The sequence below is a fragment of the Lynx canadensis genome, chromosome B2, assembly GCF_007474595.2.
Source record: "Lynx canadensis isolate LIC74 chromosome B2, mLynCan4.pri.v2, whole genome shotgun sequence".
Classification (NCBI taxonomy): Eukaryota; Metazoa; Chordata; class Mammalia; order Carnivora; family Felidae; genus Lynx; species Lynx canadensis.
Window position 1 is genome coordinate 54441142 of NC_044307.1, and position 17931 is coordinate 54459072.

Here is a 17931-nt window from a genome sequence, read left to right on the forward strand (position 1 = left end):
GGTAGGTTTGTGATTATTTAGAGAGCTGCTGGCTTGCTGTGGAAATAAGGATGTTATCTGTGCTGCGAACAGTGATATAAATAAAGTACCGAGGGGGAATCTGTACTTTCCCATTTAGAATTCCACTTGCTAAAAAAGTAAGGCTCGTTGTAAAGATGGCAAACTGGTGCAACTCAAATTCCCGAAATGGATCTTGCAGTCACAGACTCCTAAGAAGCAAGTTGCAGACCGGAATCAGTGAGGCATACTCCAATTTGAGCAAAAACACTGAGCTGCTCACAAAAGCAGTGGCGACTGCAGCAAAACAGGCTGTGTGAGCAACATCCCAAAGCACTCACTCACGGCCTGTGAAGCAAACTATAAGTGAATCAGGACTATTAATCTTGCCTCCGTCTATTCAGGCTTGTTGCTACACATGGTCAACACCACCACTTTAAAAGTACACATAATATTTCCCAGCAAGTAAAGTGTCTAAGATTTATCTTGCGCCCTATTCTTTCCCAAAGAAGTGGTCTCCGTTTTATTTTACCTGAAATGTCATCGCCTTGGCTAATTTATTTATTTAGATTTTTGTGTGTTTTCCTCATGGCAATAATGTATGAGGCAAACATGAGGTAAATAAATAAAATTGATTTTCTAAATTGTTGTTAGAGTCCACAGAGAGTTGTGAGTGGGTATTAAGTCAGTCACAGAATGCCATTATCAACCTAATTTATTTTCCATGCTTTTCTGAAAATTCATCTTGCACTCTCTGATGTCGTGTTATTGGCTACATCTGTGGAAAAGGGTGACATTCTTAAAGACTTTCAAAAGGGTATTGGGTTTCTTTGGTTGCCTTGTCTTCCTTAAAATGGCTTCCTACCTGTCCTTACTTAAGGTCATCCCTTATCTGCGAGATTATATTTCTTGCTGTTGCCCGCACAATTTCACTGACTATAGTAATTTGATTGTTTATCTTTACAGACAGACTTAGGGAGTAACTGTTAAAGAACTGCTCCTTTCCAAAAACCACTGGTTATTGATTTTTGTAGATAGAGTAATTTTTTTTAATGGCCAGAGTCTCAGCTGATTGAACAGCAAAATGTGATTTATGCCATGACATAAACACCATTAATCACACATAGCCAGATGGGAACAGTTACTACCCCTGGACCCAAGGGTGTTGACTGGGGCAGCTTCTAATCTGGTAGTGTCACTGGTAAACAGATAAGAGAGAAAAGGAAGAAAAGACCATCAGCAACACTTCTTTCAGCAATATATCATATGAAAATATAGACACAGACACACAGACCAAGGGAAATCATGCATATTTCTCTTTGGTCAAGTCTCCCAAGCTACATAACAAAAGCATTTTAAGAACGTATTAGGGTTTTTTACACAATAATTTCCATAAACACTTTTAAAAATGTAAGTAAACTATACAAAATTAGGCCCATTTGAACCTTGAAAATTGAGAATGGATTTAAATGAAGCTGCTTTGAAGGTAATCAATCCTATAAAACTGTTACATTTTTTATTGATTTGAAATGATTTGATTCATGTCAGTATCTTGGAGACTGGAGGGAAGAGTGTAAGAATATAGTTCCTGGGGTGCCTGGATGGCTCTGTCAGTTAAGCGTTCAGCTCTTGATTTTGGCTCTGGTCATGATCTCACAGTTCATGAGATTAAGCCCCGCATTGGGCTCTGCACTGATAGCATGGACCCTGCTTGGGATTCTCTTTCTCCCTCTTCCTCTGCCCCTCCCCAACTCATGCGCACACTCTCTCTCTCTCTCTGTCTCTCTCAAAATAAAATGATTAAACTAAAAAAAAAAAGGAATACAGTTTTCTTTTCGAAAAAGCTAACCTGTTTTCTGGCCCCAAATCCATAGCCTCACGTTTGATGTGGAGTTTGCAGGGATTAGACAAAGGAAGAGGGCTCTTGTGACCAGCAAAAGCCCCAAGATCTTATCTCTTATTGCCTAAGGTTTGATTCCTATTAAAATATAAACATCTATGTCCATGAATAAGAGATTTGATAATTACAGTATATCCATACAATGAACTAATGAACTACACTGCAGCAATTAAACAAAAATGTTACCCATCTACACTAGGATTCCTTTTAAAAAGTGTGTGTGTCTGTGTGTGTGTGTGTGTGTGTGTGTGTGTGTGTATGTGTGTGTGTAGATGGATAGATAAATAGATAGACAGGTGATTGATAAATTGGTAAACAGAAGATAGGTAGATAGATAACTATTTACCAGTGTATAAACAATGGTTTCTCAGAATGTTGACTAATATTATAAATAAATGGACTTAATTTTATTCCTTATAATTTTTAAATTCAAAACAAGTACACAAAAATATTACTAAAAAGAAAGCTACTATGCCAAGAGTCAGAGAAAACAGCAAAGGCCCTGAGAAGAAGTAACTAGTTAGCCAGTGTTTTTAACCATTTGGGGCTCACAGGCACCCCTGAAAAGCTGAAGAAATCTATGGGAACATCTCTCCAGAACAGAACACATGGACAAATATACACAAACTTTGCACATGATTTTATGGAGTTCACTGACACACTGACTCCAGGTTAAGGACCCCAATTTACACCATCGTCTGTCATCACCATTTGGCATTCATGTTGAGTACAAAAGAAATAGGAAAGCACTGTGGACTGTGCAGAAGAAGAAGAAAGGGTAATTAGGAGGGTAAAGACAAAGTTGGCCTGGGTCATAATATTTTTAACATTTGGCCTTTTTTTTTTTTTAATAAAGGACTGTGAACCACTTCAGGACTGATGTTGGGTCTCTAACCAAAAACACCAGGTTGTGAGAAATCTAAACACCCTGTATTATGTCTTATTACAACCTAGTTATTAAGGCAGTCTTAACAATTGAATTAGATCACCAAAACTCTAAAATGACTTTCCTAACAGCCAGTGCATTCACATGGTATAAAAACAACCCAAATGTCTTAAAGCCAAGATAATTAGAGAATGCAACATTTTTAGAAGGGGATCTAAACAATAACTTCTCTAATTGAAACCCCGGTGGGGGATCTGAGATAAGTACAATGGAACTGCCTAAATTGGAAGCCGCCCAGTCTTAGCACCCTGATCCGCAGGAAAATGCCAGGAAGTTGTCTCTGCACTAGGCATTCTCTAAATGCAATGGAGAAACAAGTGCAGAGATAAGGGTTTGTAAAAGAGCCAGACTTTTAGGATCCCAGAGACTGGACAGGTGACTTCCACAAACCTGCATACCTATATTTTATGCACACTTCTGCAAATATATTTCCAAAAGTTTACCAAAAGGTTAAAAACTAAAACACATAAACAATTAGATTGTGGGGCATTCTATAAAATAACTCTTCTGTACTCTTCATAATGGTCAATGTTGAGAAATATACACACCAAACAAACAGAGCATGTTATAAATTTAAAAATAAATACAGCAGGGGCGCCTGGGTGGCTCAGTGAGCTAAGTGTCTGACTTCGGCTCAGGTCATGATCTCACGGTTCATGGGTTTGAGCCCCGTGTTGGGCTCTGTGCTGACAGCCCAGAGCCTGGAGCCTGCTTCGGATTCTGTGTCTCCTCTCTCTGCCCCTCCCCTGCTCATGCTATGTCTCTCTTTCTCTCAAAAATAAAAATAAACATTAAAAATTTTAAAAATAAAATTAAAATTAAAATAAATGAAGCATACTAACAAATTTGTGAACCTTGATGCGATTCTATACTTTTGTTTTAAGCTAAAAAGAATATGTTAGGGACAACTGGGAACATTTGAACATGGATTATGGATTGTCTATTAGATAATATTGGGATATTATTGTTTATTTTCTAAGATGTGATAATGATATTGTGATTGTATAGGAAAGTGCCTTATCCTGGGACACTTTATCCTTATCTTCCAGGGTGAAGAAACTCTTGATGTCTGCACTTATTTTCAATTGTTAAGAAAAAAAAAAAAAAAAAACGAGAGAACTGGTAAATATAGCAATAGGTTATGGCCCAACAGGTTATCTGTCCCTCCCCTGCTCATGCACAGGCATTCTCTCTCTCTCTCTCTCTCTCTCTCTCTCTCTCTCTCTCTCTCTCTCAAAATAAATACACTAAAATAATGAACATAAAAAATAATAAGTATTCACAATACTACTCTTTCAACTTTTCTACACATTTGAATATTTTCAAAATGAAGAGTTGGGTGGGGGACAGGGGTGGACACATAAGTAAGACCTTTCTCGGTTTCTCTGAGTGTTGCTTAATCTAGGCCTGTTCTCACAACATTGAGATCCCTGGACTGCAAATACACAGTGATAGTGTCCATCTCAGTAATTTTTCATAGTATTTCTTGATATACACTTTGAGAAGCACCAAAGCAGTAGCCTAAATCAACAAGACACCAGAGAAAGGTGATGTGCTTGCCTTAGTCCTAAGTATAGTTTTAGATGAAAGGATATAAAAGAGACTTCACCAGTATTCGTTTAATATACAATCCAGTGAACACAAAGTTGGCTCAAAATCACATTTTTAAAAAAATTTTATATAAACAAAATAAAAGACATCAAAACTTGAAAAACGTGAAGATCTGGGGTACCTGGGTGGCTCAGTTGGTTAAGCGTCCGACTCGTGATATCAGCTCAGGTCTTGATCTCAGGATCATGAGTTCAAGCCCCATATTAAAAATAATAATGATAAAATTAAATTAAATTAATTAAATTAAATTAAAACCATGAAGATCTAATTTTGTTTAAAATCCCATTGATTAGGTAAATATATAGTAAGGCCCAAAACAACTTGTATGCTAGTTTTTTACTGGGAAACAAGTCAAAAAAGCAAGGGCCCATTATCTGATATTACAGATCCTAGAGAAAACAATCTCTACCACAAATAAACAGATGTTGATGAAAACAGTTAAGGAAAATGTAAGAGTGTATTTAAACCCTTGAAAACCAAATGAATTATGATAAACTGTGGAGACTATGTGCTTGTTTTAAATTTTTTTAAAACCTATTTGAACAATTCAGTGTATCTCATCAAATAAATAGTTTTTAATTAGCCTCCCAACTGGAAACCACTTTTAAACAGTAAGAGGGAGGGAGCTTCTGCTTTGACGAGACATCAGCTATCTCCCACTCTCTCCTTTTAGGGGACATTTGCAGGAGCCCTTAACTGAAAGGGGAAGAAGAGCCTAGGTGGAGTTAGGGGGAAAGAGAGGTCAGAAGGAAGGGAAGCTAGAAGGCTCTTGGATCTCACTCCATGGAGGAGGCTTTGGGCAAAGAGTTAAGGAAGTCAAAGGTTTCTTTTAGGTGGACAGGGCGAGTTCATCAGCCTCTGAAAGAAGAACACTGGAATTCAGGACACAAATTCTTCCTAGAAAGATTGTGCATTAAAAGTGTTCCATGGGGGGCACCTGGGTGGCTCGGTTGAGCGTCTGACTTCAGCTCAGGTCATGATTTCATGGTCCGTGAGTTCGAGCCCCACATTGGGCTCTGTGCTGTAGTTCAGAGCCTGGAGACTGCTCGGGATTCTGTGTCTCCCTCTCTCTCTGCCCCTCCCCAACTCATGCTCTGTCTCTCAAAAAAATGAATAAATGTTAAAAAAAATAAAAACAAAAAAAGAGTGTTCCTTGATATTATGTTTCTGGGGAAACTGAGCTCACACATCATTTTCCTCTAGCTGTGTAGGAAGCTCTACAAGATAAGCATCAAAGACTCATTTCTGGGAGGAGTATGGCTGAGATTCTAGGCAGTCTTGGCTTTGTACTAAAACATTCTCCAAGACTTCCTTCCTTTCAGTATAACCATCATGTTCTAACTACACACATCATTTATTGAATGACCATAGTCAGGAAAAATACTAAGCATTTTCTTTCATATCTTATTTAATACTCACTGCAACCCAAGAAAGAAACAGATGTTTGGAGATGCTAAGTAACTTGTCCACAGTCATTCCATCAGTACAAATTAGAGCCAGGATTTCCATCTGGGTCCTTTGACCCCAAAGCCTGTGGTCTCAACCATGTGTTGTTAAATGCCCTAAAATGTGTCTTAGGCACTGGGAGGAACATCTTAACATACAGCCCTCAGAGGTCTTACCATTTATTTGGGGAGCTCAAAATAAGTAGACTTGTTCTGTGCTCAGTACTAAGCCCAAAGGACAGAAATGATCAGAGACAGTTGTCAGTTCACAAAGAAAAACCATACAAAAATAAACAACCCTTAAAAGTGGAAAGGACTTGGAGCACCTGGGTGGCTCAGTCGGTTAAGTATCCGACTTTGACTCAGGTCATAATCTCACAGTTCATGGGTTCAAGCCCCACATCAGGCTCTGCACTGACACCTCAGAGCCTGAAGCCTGCTTCAGATTCTGTCTCCCTCTCTCTCTGACCCTCACCTGTTTGTATTTTCCCGTTCTCTCTCTCAAAAATAAATAAATAAAATTTTTTTAAAAATTCGAAAAAAAAATTGGGAAAGACTGCTTTGTATGATACTGAGCACCTTCCTACTGCAAGGGACCAAGTCTGTGCTGAGGGGAACACTGAGTTTACTCTGGTCTCTCCCAACTCTAAGATTCTTTGGTCCTAGGTGTTCTGACACTGCCCCAATCATCCCCCCAAAAGGATTACAAATAAAAGAAAAATTATATTAGGTATCAAAATATGAAAATTTTCTAAAATTATAAAAATCTTTTAAAAATAGCACAGACTTTTTTGCAAGTCCTGCTTAATTTGGTCATATTAAAATTATAGAAATAGAGACATCAAAACCAGTCTGCATTTGAGGACCTGTAGGTAGTCTTTCCAAACTGACAAAGGACATTTCCAATAATTTGCCTAAAGAAAAAGCAAATGCAACACTGAAAATAGCCCCACATAACAGAAACACATTAGGAAGACAAACTCAAATGCCAAAAACATCTCTTTAACTAGAGAATACATAATCTTATATTTTAAATGGCTACCTATTTATATCAATCAATTAAAAATATGTCTTAAGTAGGAGCACGTGGCTGGCTTGGTCAGTGGAGCATTCAACTCTTGATCTCAGGGTTGTGAGTTTGAGCCCCACGTTGGGTGTAAAGATTACTTAAAAATAAAAATCTTAAAAATAAATATGTCTGAAGTACACATCAGCTCCTGCCTTGGAGGAGCTTAAAATCTAACTGGCAGAGCAGAGGTGATAAAATAGCCAACTTATATTTAAATATTATCATCTTAATGTGTTAAGCTGAAAAATATCTCTTCCATAAGATAATGTAAATGTGTACATAAAGATATGATTAATAATATAAAGTCAATTGGGAGAGAGATGCTGAGTCAAGAAACAGTTTACTGCATCTATAGTCTCTTTAGAAGCCACGATGGAGATGCAAGCATTTTGTACCTGCCTCGTTCGTCCAACAGTATCCTATCCAAAACTGTCAACTGCTGATACAGCCATCCTACAGATGCATTGTGACTGGCCTACTCATTTTTTAAAACTAGTGACAGACATTTAAAAACTGGGAGTTTTATAAGAAAATTAAGATATGGAGCTTTGAGCCTAATAGTATTTCCCCTTTTCAGAAAGGACATGTGCTTTCTAGTCTGACACAGTCCGTACCTGGCCCACTTCATTTACTTATGATGCCTGGCATAGGATCCAGCATAAATTAAGGCATAAATGAAAGTATGGGTGATACTGGTGCATTCAGAAAGTAAACCACAGAGGTGAGGAAAGTAGGGGATAATAATGGTAATCAATAAAAAGAGGATGACCATTTAGGGGCGCCTGGATGGCTCTGTTGCTTAAGCCTCCAACTCCTGATTTCGGCTCAGGCCATGTTCTCATGGTTTGTGAGATTGAGCCCCACACTGGGTTCTGCACTATCAGCACAGATTCTCTTGGGATTGGTATTGGGATTCTTTGGATTCTCTCTCTCCTCCTCCTCCTCCTCCTCCTCCTCCTCCTCCCCTGCTAGTGCACACTCTTTCACTCTCTCAAAATAAATAAACATTTAAAATTTTTTAGAAAGGGGATGGCAGTTTAAAAAACAATAAGAAGAAAACCAGAAAAGAGGGGACAAAACAAAGGAAAGGGTTATCAAAATATCTCAGTTAAATTAGTGTCAAACAGAAACAGAGGACTCTATGTTCCTGCTGACATCCAAGTGCTGATCTCATTCTGCTCCATTCCCAAAAACTCTGGTTAACATTTCAAATGCCCAGGAAATGGAAGTGAACTGTATGCCTTGGTAAATGCTGACTCATGATCTCCATGAACTTGGCAGGACCACCCACCCATTGCTACTGCTGCTGACTCCCACTATTGTTCGCTCCTGCCCCTCCCCATGGTCAAATCTGCTACCAAATGTTTCTCCTACCTTTGTCTAGGTCATGGAAGAGGTTTTGATTCCAAATACTCTCAATAGCCAGTACAGAACTCTGGCTTCTGTTAAAAAGAAGATGTGGGCTATGATCACACATGTGGGGCCCTAAGATATAAGCACAGGACATTTGCAAAGACCAAACCCCAACTACTATCTATGCTGACTAGTCATAAAGTTCAAGATATGTGCATATCACACCAAAGACTGAATGCTGGGTAAAAGCTATATGACCTTGGGAAAACTGTTTGGCCTCTTTGGGCTTTGGTTCTCTCATCTGAGAAATGGGAAATGTAACAGTGCATAAGACATAAGGTTGTTGGAGCAGAATAAATAATACATGAAAAGTGCTTATAGCAATGCCCAACATGGAGAAAGCATTAAGTAAATTTTAGCATTAAGTGACGTTAGCTAATCACATTGGCATGATCCAGAGGTATATGACTAACTCCAGTTAAGCCAACATGATTTGTCATTTCAGGGAATTTGAAGCAACAAACAGAGACAGAGACTGGAAGTTATTGGAATTAGGTCACGTAAGTAACAGCTCTCAGCACACAAGGTCCATGTAGTTCCCGTATCTATCCTTCCTATCCATCCCAAGCTTGGTTGTTGAACCTTCAGTTCTTTGAGATGTCCTTGTATCTTTCCATTCCTCTTTTTTTCTTTTAAATTCATTGTCCCCATTGTTGGAAACAACAACAAAAACTTAGACAAACACATTAGTATTAAAAGAAAAAGCAATTATAGGTATTCAATTCTTCCCTGTAGAAACATAAGCAGGGTTGTCTTTATACCTTCATTTTCATTACCTGTCTTCATTAATGAGACTTCAGAAAATTGCTTTTGATAATAGCTTTTACAGAGTTATTCTCTCACTTCAAATAGTCACTGCTTAAATGAAGTGGAAAAATTACTTTTTAATTTAAAAAAAGGAGCCTTACTATTGCACTGAAACCAAGTACATGACATTTTAAGTGCTTGGCACTTCCACTGTCCCTTTCTGAGAAAAACAGGGCTTGATCCCAGTGTGTTAAGTGAAGATGATCCTGCTACCATAAGCCACATCTGATTGGAACCATGGATCACTGACTGAACATAGGAGGCCCAATGCCTCTGAGCTGACTTGGTGGAAAACTCTGCCCAGCTGGGATGTTTCACGCTGGATGATGGCAGTCCAGTCCAACTGCAGCCTCTCCTCTGGGGAATAAATGCCAAGTACATTCCATTTGCCCTTAAGTAGTATTTGGGCTTTCCCAAAGATGCACTGTACATCCCACTCTGAGAACACTTGAGATCCATCTGGAACAATTGTGTGGTTCAAAGCCCCTACATCTGCACCAAGGGCTACCTCAGACTTCATCTTCTTTTTGTAATAGATGTCTCTTTCAGAAGGTAATCTGGGCCTGTCCCTTCTTTGCTTTATCTCTAGGGGAAGCTATGTGTCAGGGCAGGCAGCAGAAACAGCCTGCAAGAACACTTGGCTGTTGAGACTAGGGCATAGAAAAGGGTAGAAAGTTCTGGAGAAAAGGACTTGCCCCAGCCTAAAAAAGAGGCCCACTTGGGCTACAAGGAACATCTGTGGATCCTGGAGCAGGGGACTTCTTGAATCTGAGAAAATAAACCATACAGACATGGCTGCCTGGTATGTCTAGGGGTACCAACTCTATGGTGCACCTTTCAAAAGATCCCTGTGTCCGGAGAGTAACCCAGAAACAGCCTAAAGGGCCCAAAGGGGCAGCCACATCACAGGGGGTATGTCAGCATAACCTAGAGTCACAAATATTCTTTCCTATTCATTGACACTTTGGCATCTTCTAAGAACCCAGAACATTAACACAACTCCAAGATGGATGAAGCAAGGACCATCCAACCCAGCATAATGGAAGAATGGAAGTCAAAACCTAAGTTGAGATGAAAAAAAGAGAGAGAGAGAGAGAAAGTGATATATCTTACACCAGAGTTTATAGATTCACACTCCCTGCATGAGCATGACTGTTTCATATTTACTTTAGAATTCCAGTTCTTGGGAGTGGGCCCCTCATGACTATCTGTTGAATGGATCCACTGGCTTGTAGCTCAGCTTCAGTAGCTGGTTCTCATGTGAGCACAGAATCAAAGAGGAAGCTCTCGGGGCGCCTGGGTGGCGCAGTCGGTTAAGCGTCCGACTTCAGCCAGGTCACGATCTCGCGGTCCGTGAGTTCGAGCCCCGCGTTGGGCTCTGGGCTGATGGCTCAGAGCCTGGAGCCTGTTTCCGATTCTGTGTCTCTCTCTCTCTCTGCCCCTCCCCCGTTCATGCTCTGTCTCTCTCTGTCCCAAAAATAAATGAAAAACGTTGAAAAAAAATTTAAAAAAAAAAAAAAAAAGAGGAAGCTCTGTCAACTAGGGCTACAAATGTCCTGAGTATCTATCTGTCTGCCTCTCTCTACCCCCCCCACGCATACACACACACACACACACACACACACACACACAGCCCACCAACAAAATCACCACAGCAGCTGCCTCCTCCTCCTTCTTCTTCCTCCAGCATCATTTTTCTTTTTAAGGCTACCTTGAAGTACTCTAGAACCATAGTAGAAGGGAATACACTTGCTTGCTCCACATCCAGAAAACACTATGATGAATTCTAGCAGAAACACATGCACACTATGGAATAAACAGAGAGCTGTTCCCTTGTGCCCTACTTCATTTCCTCCTGCACTGGTCCTGTGTATGTATCCACAGCACAGGAACCAGCTGGAAAGTTGCAGTGAAGAATCCAGGTATCTTCAAAAGTCTGTTCAGCAAAAATCATTGTTTATTGGCATGATGGTTAATTTTATATATCAACTTGGCCAGATCATGGGTGTGGGTCAGCCTCAGCAATGCAGTTGTAGGCCCTAAGAGCAAAGACTAAGGTTTCCTGTAAATGAAGGAATTTTCCTCAAGACTACAACACAGGAAACTTGCCTGAGTTTCCAGCCTGTAACATCAACTCTTATCTGAATTTCTATCTTGTCAAACTCTCCTAAGATTTTGGATTTGCCAGCCCCACAAACACATGAGCCAATTCCTTAGAATAAATCTGTATGTATATCTGTCCTATTGGCTCCATTTCTCTGGAGAACCCTAAGTAATACAACTGGCTTCAATATTACTTTCTCAGAGTTTTATAAATCACCTTTCCTGCATTTCGGGGAACTAGAAACACATGGTATAATTCACATTTTACACTTTAATGGAAAGAAAAACAATACAGAACTTTTATCAGGCCAGGTCAGAAGGCTACAATTGTTCTTCCAACTCTACTATTCACCACCCATACTACCATTAGAAAGTTATTTAACTTCTCCAACTTTCCCAGATTCTTAATGTGGATAATCATATCTTCCTCACTAATGTTAGGCAGTATAAAATGAGATAATGGGGGAGTCTGGATGGCTCACTTGGTTAAGTACCCAACTCTTGGTTTCAGCTCAGGTCATGATCTCATGGTTCCTGAGTTCTAGCCCCATTATCAGGCTCCTCATTTGACAGGACAGAGCCAGCTTGGGATTCTCTCTGTCCCTCTCTTTCTGCCCCTCACCCATGCACTGACACATGTGCTTTCTAGCTCTCTCTCAAAAATAAATAAACATTTCCTAAAAAATGAGATAATGTATGTAAAGCATCTAATATGATGCCTGCCTAGCACATAACACTCAATATATTTTACAGCATTTCACTCTAAGAGGAAAAGATAAAATGAAAACAAAGTAAAGAGTACTTAGAATAGCAATGATTATAGTTATATTACCAAAAAGTATACCATTTTGAGGACTTGAAAAAAATTTCCAGCATTATTGAGAAATAATTTACATTCATCACTGTATATGTTTAAGGCATACAGCATGATACTTTGATTATCAGATAGTGTGAAATGACTACCACAATAGATTCAACATCCATCTTCTCATACAGATATAATAGGACCATCTAGGTGGCTCAGTCAGTTAAGCATCCAACTTAGGACTTCAGCAGTTCGAGCCCCGTGTCCAGCTTTGTGCTTACAACTCAGAGCCTGGAGCCTGCTTCAGATTCTGTGTCTCCCTCTCTCTCTGCCCCTCCCACACTTGCACTGTGTATTTCTCTCTCTCAAAAATAAATAAACATTTTTTAAAAACTCAAACAGGGGCGCCTGGGTGGCGCAGTCGGTTAAGCGTCCGACTTCAGCCAGGTCACGATCTCGCGGTCCGTGAGTTCGAGCCCCGCGTCAGGCTCTGGGCTGATGGCTCAGAGCCTGGAGCCTGTTTCCGATTCTGTGTCTCCCTCTCTCTCTGCCCCTCCCCCGTTCATGCTCTGTCTCTCTCTGTCCCAAAAATAAATAAACGTTGAAAAAAAAAAATTAAAAAAAAAAAAAAACTCAAACAGATACAATAAAAAGAATAAAGGGGAGGAAATTGTCTCCTTCTGATAAGAACTCATAGAATTTACTTTCTTAAACTTTTCTATATATCATACGGCAGTGTTAGCTATAGTCATCATGTTGTATATCATATCCCTAGTATTTATTTATCTTATAATTGAAATTTGCAACTTTTGACCATCTTCCTCCAATTTCCCCTCCCTCCACCTACCACCTCTGGTAGCCATAAGCCTGATGTATTTTTCTGAGTTTGGGTTTTTTGTTTTCTTTTTAATTTTTTTTTAATTTTTTTTTTAACGTTTATTTATCTTTGAGACAGAGAGAGACAGAGCATGAACAGGGGAGGGGCAGAGGGAGAGGGAGACACAGAATCCGAAACAGGCTCCAGGCTCTGAGCTCTCAGCCCAGAGCCCGACGTGGGGCTCGAACTCACAGACCACGAGATCATGATCTGAGCCGAAGTGGGCCGCCCAACCGACCAAGCCACCCAGGCGCCCCTTATATTTTGTTTTTTAACTTTTTTTTTTCATTTTTGAGAGACATAGGGAGACAGAGCATGAGCAGGGGAGGGGCAGAAAGAGAGGGAGATACAGAATCTGAAGGAGGCTCTAGGCTCTGTGCTGACAGGCTGACATTAGTGAGCCTGATGTGAGGCTCAAACCCACGAACCGTGAGATCATGACCTGAGCCAATTCAGACGCTTAACCAACTAAGCCACCCAGGCGCCCCTGAGTTAGAGTTTTTTTGCGGTGTTTATGTGTGTGTTTAGATTCCACATATAACTGAGATCATACAGTATTTGTTTTTCTCTGACTTATTTCACTTAGCATAATGCCTTCAAGGCCCATCCATGTTGTCACAAATGGTAGGATTTCCTCATTTTTATGGATGAATAATATTCCATTATATATTCATACCATAATTTCTTTATCCATTCATCCATCAGTGGACATTTAGTTCATTTTGATGCCTTAGCTATTATAAATAGCACTGCTAGGAACACAGAGGTGCAGATACCTTTTTTTTTTTTTTTTTGAGTTAGTATTTTCATTACTTTGGATATATTCCCAGAAGTAGAATTGTTGGATCATATGGTAGTTGTATTTTTAATTTTTTGAGGATCCCCCATACTGTTTTCCATAGCAGCTGTACCAATTTACAATCCCACTAACAGTACCCAAGTGTTCCCTTCCTCCACATCCATACCAGCATTTATCATTTCTTATCTTTTTGATGATGGCCATTCTAACAGGCCTGAGGTGACATCTCATTGTGGTTTTAATTAGCATTTCTCTGCTGACTAGTGATGTTGAGCATCTTTTCATGTACCTGTTAGCTTTCTGTATATCTTTTTTGGAGAAATGTCAATTCAGATCCTTTGCCTGTTTCTTAATTGGGCTATATGGGGGAGGGGTTTGGTTTTAATTTTTGTGTTGTTAGGGTTTTTTTTTGGAGGGGCAAGTTTTAGGGGAGGTTTTTGTTATTGGAGGTTGTTTCATTTTGCAATTAAGTTGTAGTATTTACATGTTTTGGATATTTACTCCTTATGAGATATATGGTCTGCAAATAGTTTTTCCCAGTCCATAAGTTGTTTTTACTTTGTTGATGGCTTATTTTGCTGTGCAGAAGCTTACTAGTTTGATGTAGTCCCACTTGATTATTTTTATTTTGTTGTTTGTGCTTTAGGTGTCATATCCAAAAAATCATTACCAAGACCCATGTCAAGGAGTTTTTTTCCTGTGTTTACTTCCAGGAGTTTCATTGTTTCACATCTTACATTTAAATCTTTAATCCATTTTGAGTTAATTTTTGTGAATGGTGTAAGATATGGGTCCAGTTTCATTCTTTAAATGTAAATATCCAATTTACATATAAATATCCAGCACAACTTATTAAAGAGACTATCCTTTCTCCACTGAGTTTGTTTTTGTTGTTGTTGCTGTTGTTGTTGTTGTTGTTGTTGTTGTTGCTGCTGTATTTTAAGTAGGCTCCACACCCAGCATGGAGTCCAATGCAGTTCGGGCTCGAACTCACAACTCTGAGATCAAGACCTGAGCTGAGATCAAGAGTCAGACACTTAACTATCTAAGTAAGACACCCAGGTGCCCCATCTTCACTTAGTATTCTTGGCTCCCTTGTAAAATATTAGTTGACTGTATATGCTTAGGTTTATTTATAAGCTCTCTATTCTGTTCCACTTGTCTAATTGTCTGTTTTAGGCCACTACCATACTGTTTTGATTACTATAGCTTTATACTATAGCTTGAAATCAGGAGGTGTGATACATACTGCTTTGCTTTTCTTTCCCAGGTTTTCTTTAGATATTTAGGGTCTTTTGTGGCTCCATATAAATTTTAGAAGTGTTTTTTCTACTTCTATAAAAACAGTATTGATGTTTTAACAATATTAATTCTTCAAATCCATGAACACAGGATACCTTTCCATTTATTTGTCTACTCTGATTTCTTTCCTCAATGTCTTACGATTTTCAATGTAGAGATCTTTCACCTCCTTAAATTTATTCCTGTTTTATTATGTTTGATGCTATTGTAAATGGGATCAATTTCTTTTTCAGAAATTTTGTTGTTAATATATAGAAATGCTACTTATTTATGTATGTTAATTTTGTACCCTGAAATTTTACTGAAATCATTGATTAGATTTAACCATTTTTTGGTTGAGTCTTTAGGATTTTCTATACATAAAATTACGTTGTCTGCAAATAAAGACAATTTAATTCTTCCTTTCTGATTCTGATACCTTTTTTTTTTCCTTGAGTAACTGCTCTAGCAAAGACTTCCAGTACTATGTTGAATGCAAGTGGTGAGAGTAGTCACCCTGTATTATTCCTGACCTTAGAGGAAGAGTTTTCATCCTTTTACTACTGAGTATGTTACATATATGGCCTTTATTATGTTGAGATATGTTCTTTCTATGCCTAATTTGTTAAGACCTTTTTATCATGAACAGATACTGAATTTTGTCAAATGCTTTTTCTGCATCCATTGAGATGATCATATAATTCTTTTCTTTCATCCTATTACTGTGATTTATCACAATAATTAATTTGTGTATGTTGAAGCATCCTTGCATCCCAGGGATAAATCCCACTTGGTCATAGTGAATGATCCTTTTAATGTGCTATATTCAGTTTGCTATTATTTTATTAAGAATGTTTGCATCTAGATTCACCAGGAATACTGGCTCGTAGATCTCCTTTCTAGTAGTGTATTTTTCTGGTATTGATATCAGGATTATTCTGGCCTTGAAACATGAGTTTGGGATTGTTTTCAACCCCCCCCCCTTCCATTTTTTGGAAGAGTTTAAGATAGATTTGTGTTAATCCTCCTTGAAATGTCTGCTTATGGGCCCCTGGGTGGCTCAGTCAGTTGAGTGTCCAACTTCGGCTCAGGTCATGATCTACAGTTAGTGGGTTCCAGTCCAATGTGGGGCTCTGTGCTGACAGCTCTGAGCCTGGAGCCTGCTTCTGATTCTGTGTCTCCCTCTCTCTCTCTCTGCCCCTCCCCCACTCACACTCTGTCTCTTTCTCTCAAAAACAAATAAACATTAAAAACTTTTTTAAAAATAAAAAATAAATATCTGCTGAAATTTAGCAGTGAAGGCATCCGGTACTGAGCTTTTCTTCATTGGGAGATTTTTTATTACTGATTTAATCTCCTAACTAGTATTTGGTCTACTGATACTTCTCTTTCTTCCTGATTCAGTCTTGGTAAGGTGTATGTTTCTAAGCATTTTTCCACCTCTTATATGTTGTCCAGTTCCTTGCATATAGTTGTTCATACTAGCATCTTATGATCCTTTGGATTTCTGAGGTGTAGTTGTAATGTGTACTTTTTAATATATAATTTTGTTGATTTAGGCCTTCCCTCTTTTCCTTGGTAAGTCTAGCTAAAGGTTTGTCAGTTTTGTTTACCTTTTCAAAGAACCAACCCTGAGTTTGGTTAATTTTTTCTATTATTTTTCTCTCCCATATTTCATTTATTTTTGCTCCACTCTTTATTATTTTTTTTTCTTCTGCTAACTTTGGGATCATTTTTTTCTTCTTCAAGCTCCCTAAGGCATCAAGTTAGATTGTTTATTTAGGAGCTTTCTTGCTTCTTAATGCAGGCTTTTATTGCTATGGACTTCCCCCTTAGAACTGCTTTTGCTGCATCCTCTAAGGTTTGGTGTGTTGTGTTTTCATTTCTGTTGGTCTCAAGAAACTTTTTTTTTTTTTTTTTTTTTTTTTTTTTTTGGTAAACAGAAGTTTATTAACAATGTTTAGGTGAAGACACAAAACTGGGTACAAATGTGGTACAGCTGCCCCTGAAGAACCAGGGTACTAGCCATGGTACTCTCCCCAAAATCTGCTCCCCCTGCCTGCCCCACTTCCTCCAGGCATTGCCACCTGGAAGTTCTACCTGCGCACTGCTGGGCTGTAACCCAGGTCGCAGGGAAGTCTGGAAAAGGCTTTCAGCTTCAGGAAAGCACTACAGACACTAGAACAAAAGCCAGATGAGCCACATCAGGTTAAGAAGTTTTCCTCTTCCTAATTTATTGAGAGTTTGGGGCGGGGGGGTTCTTAATCATGAACAAATACTGATTTTTTTTTTAGAATGTTTTTTTCTGTTTTTCATTAAAAAGATCACAGGAGTTTTTCCTCCTCCCTTTTCTCTTAACACATCCAGACACATGATGAGGTATTCTGATCATAAACCACACTGTATCCCTGGTGTTTTTTAATGGCCTGGGATTGCTGTTTGCTGTTACTTATGCCTTCCACAGCTTTGCTATTTTTTTAGAGAAGATGCTAAGCTGCTGTGACAGAAATGCAGGGGCTTCAATAAGCCAGGCATCCACCTCTCCCCTGGATCACTGGGTCCTGGGGCCCATCCCCTAGCACGTGACTGAGTCCCTGTGACTCTGCCCTTGGGGCGGAGCTCACAGTCTTAGTCTCATCTCATTGGCTCAAACTTAGTGACCTTGCAGCACAGTGCGGGATGCAGGCTCAGGATGGTGAGACACGCCTCTCAGCAGGGAGTTTGCTACGAAAAGGAAAGCGGGGTTGCCTGTCGTCCTCAGTGGTGTGCCGATTTTGCCCAGTTTTGTCTCACTGATCCTCCCTATTGATCCATAGGATTCTGTTTCCCCATTTCTGCTCTTTGTTATTTCCTTCCTTCTGCTTCCTTCAGATTTGCC

At 39.2% G+C, this 17931-nt stretch overlaps 1 protein-coding gene across 4 annotated transcripts in view; it reads right to left on the reverse strand.

Annotated features, from left to right (window-relative positions):
* DST (dystonin) overlaps window positions 1-17931 on the reverse strand; it is a 494969-nt gene that overhangs the window by 372925 nt on the left and 104113 nt on the right. The window lies entirely within an intron of this gene.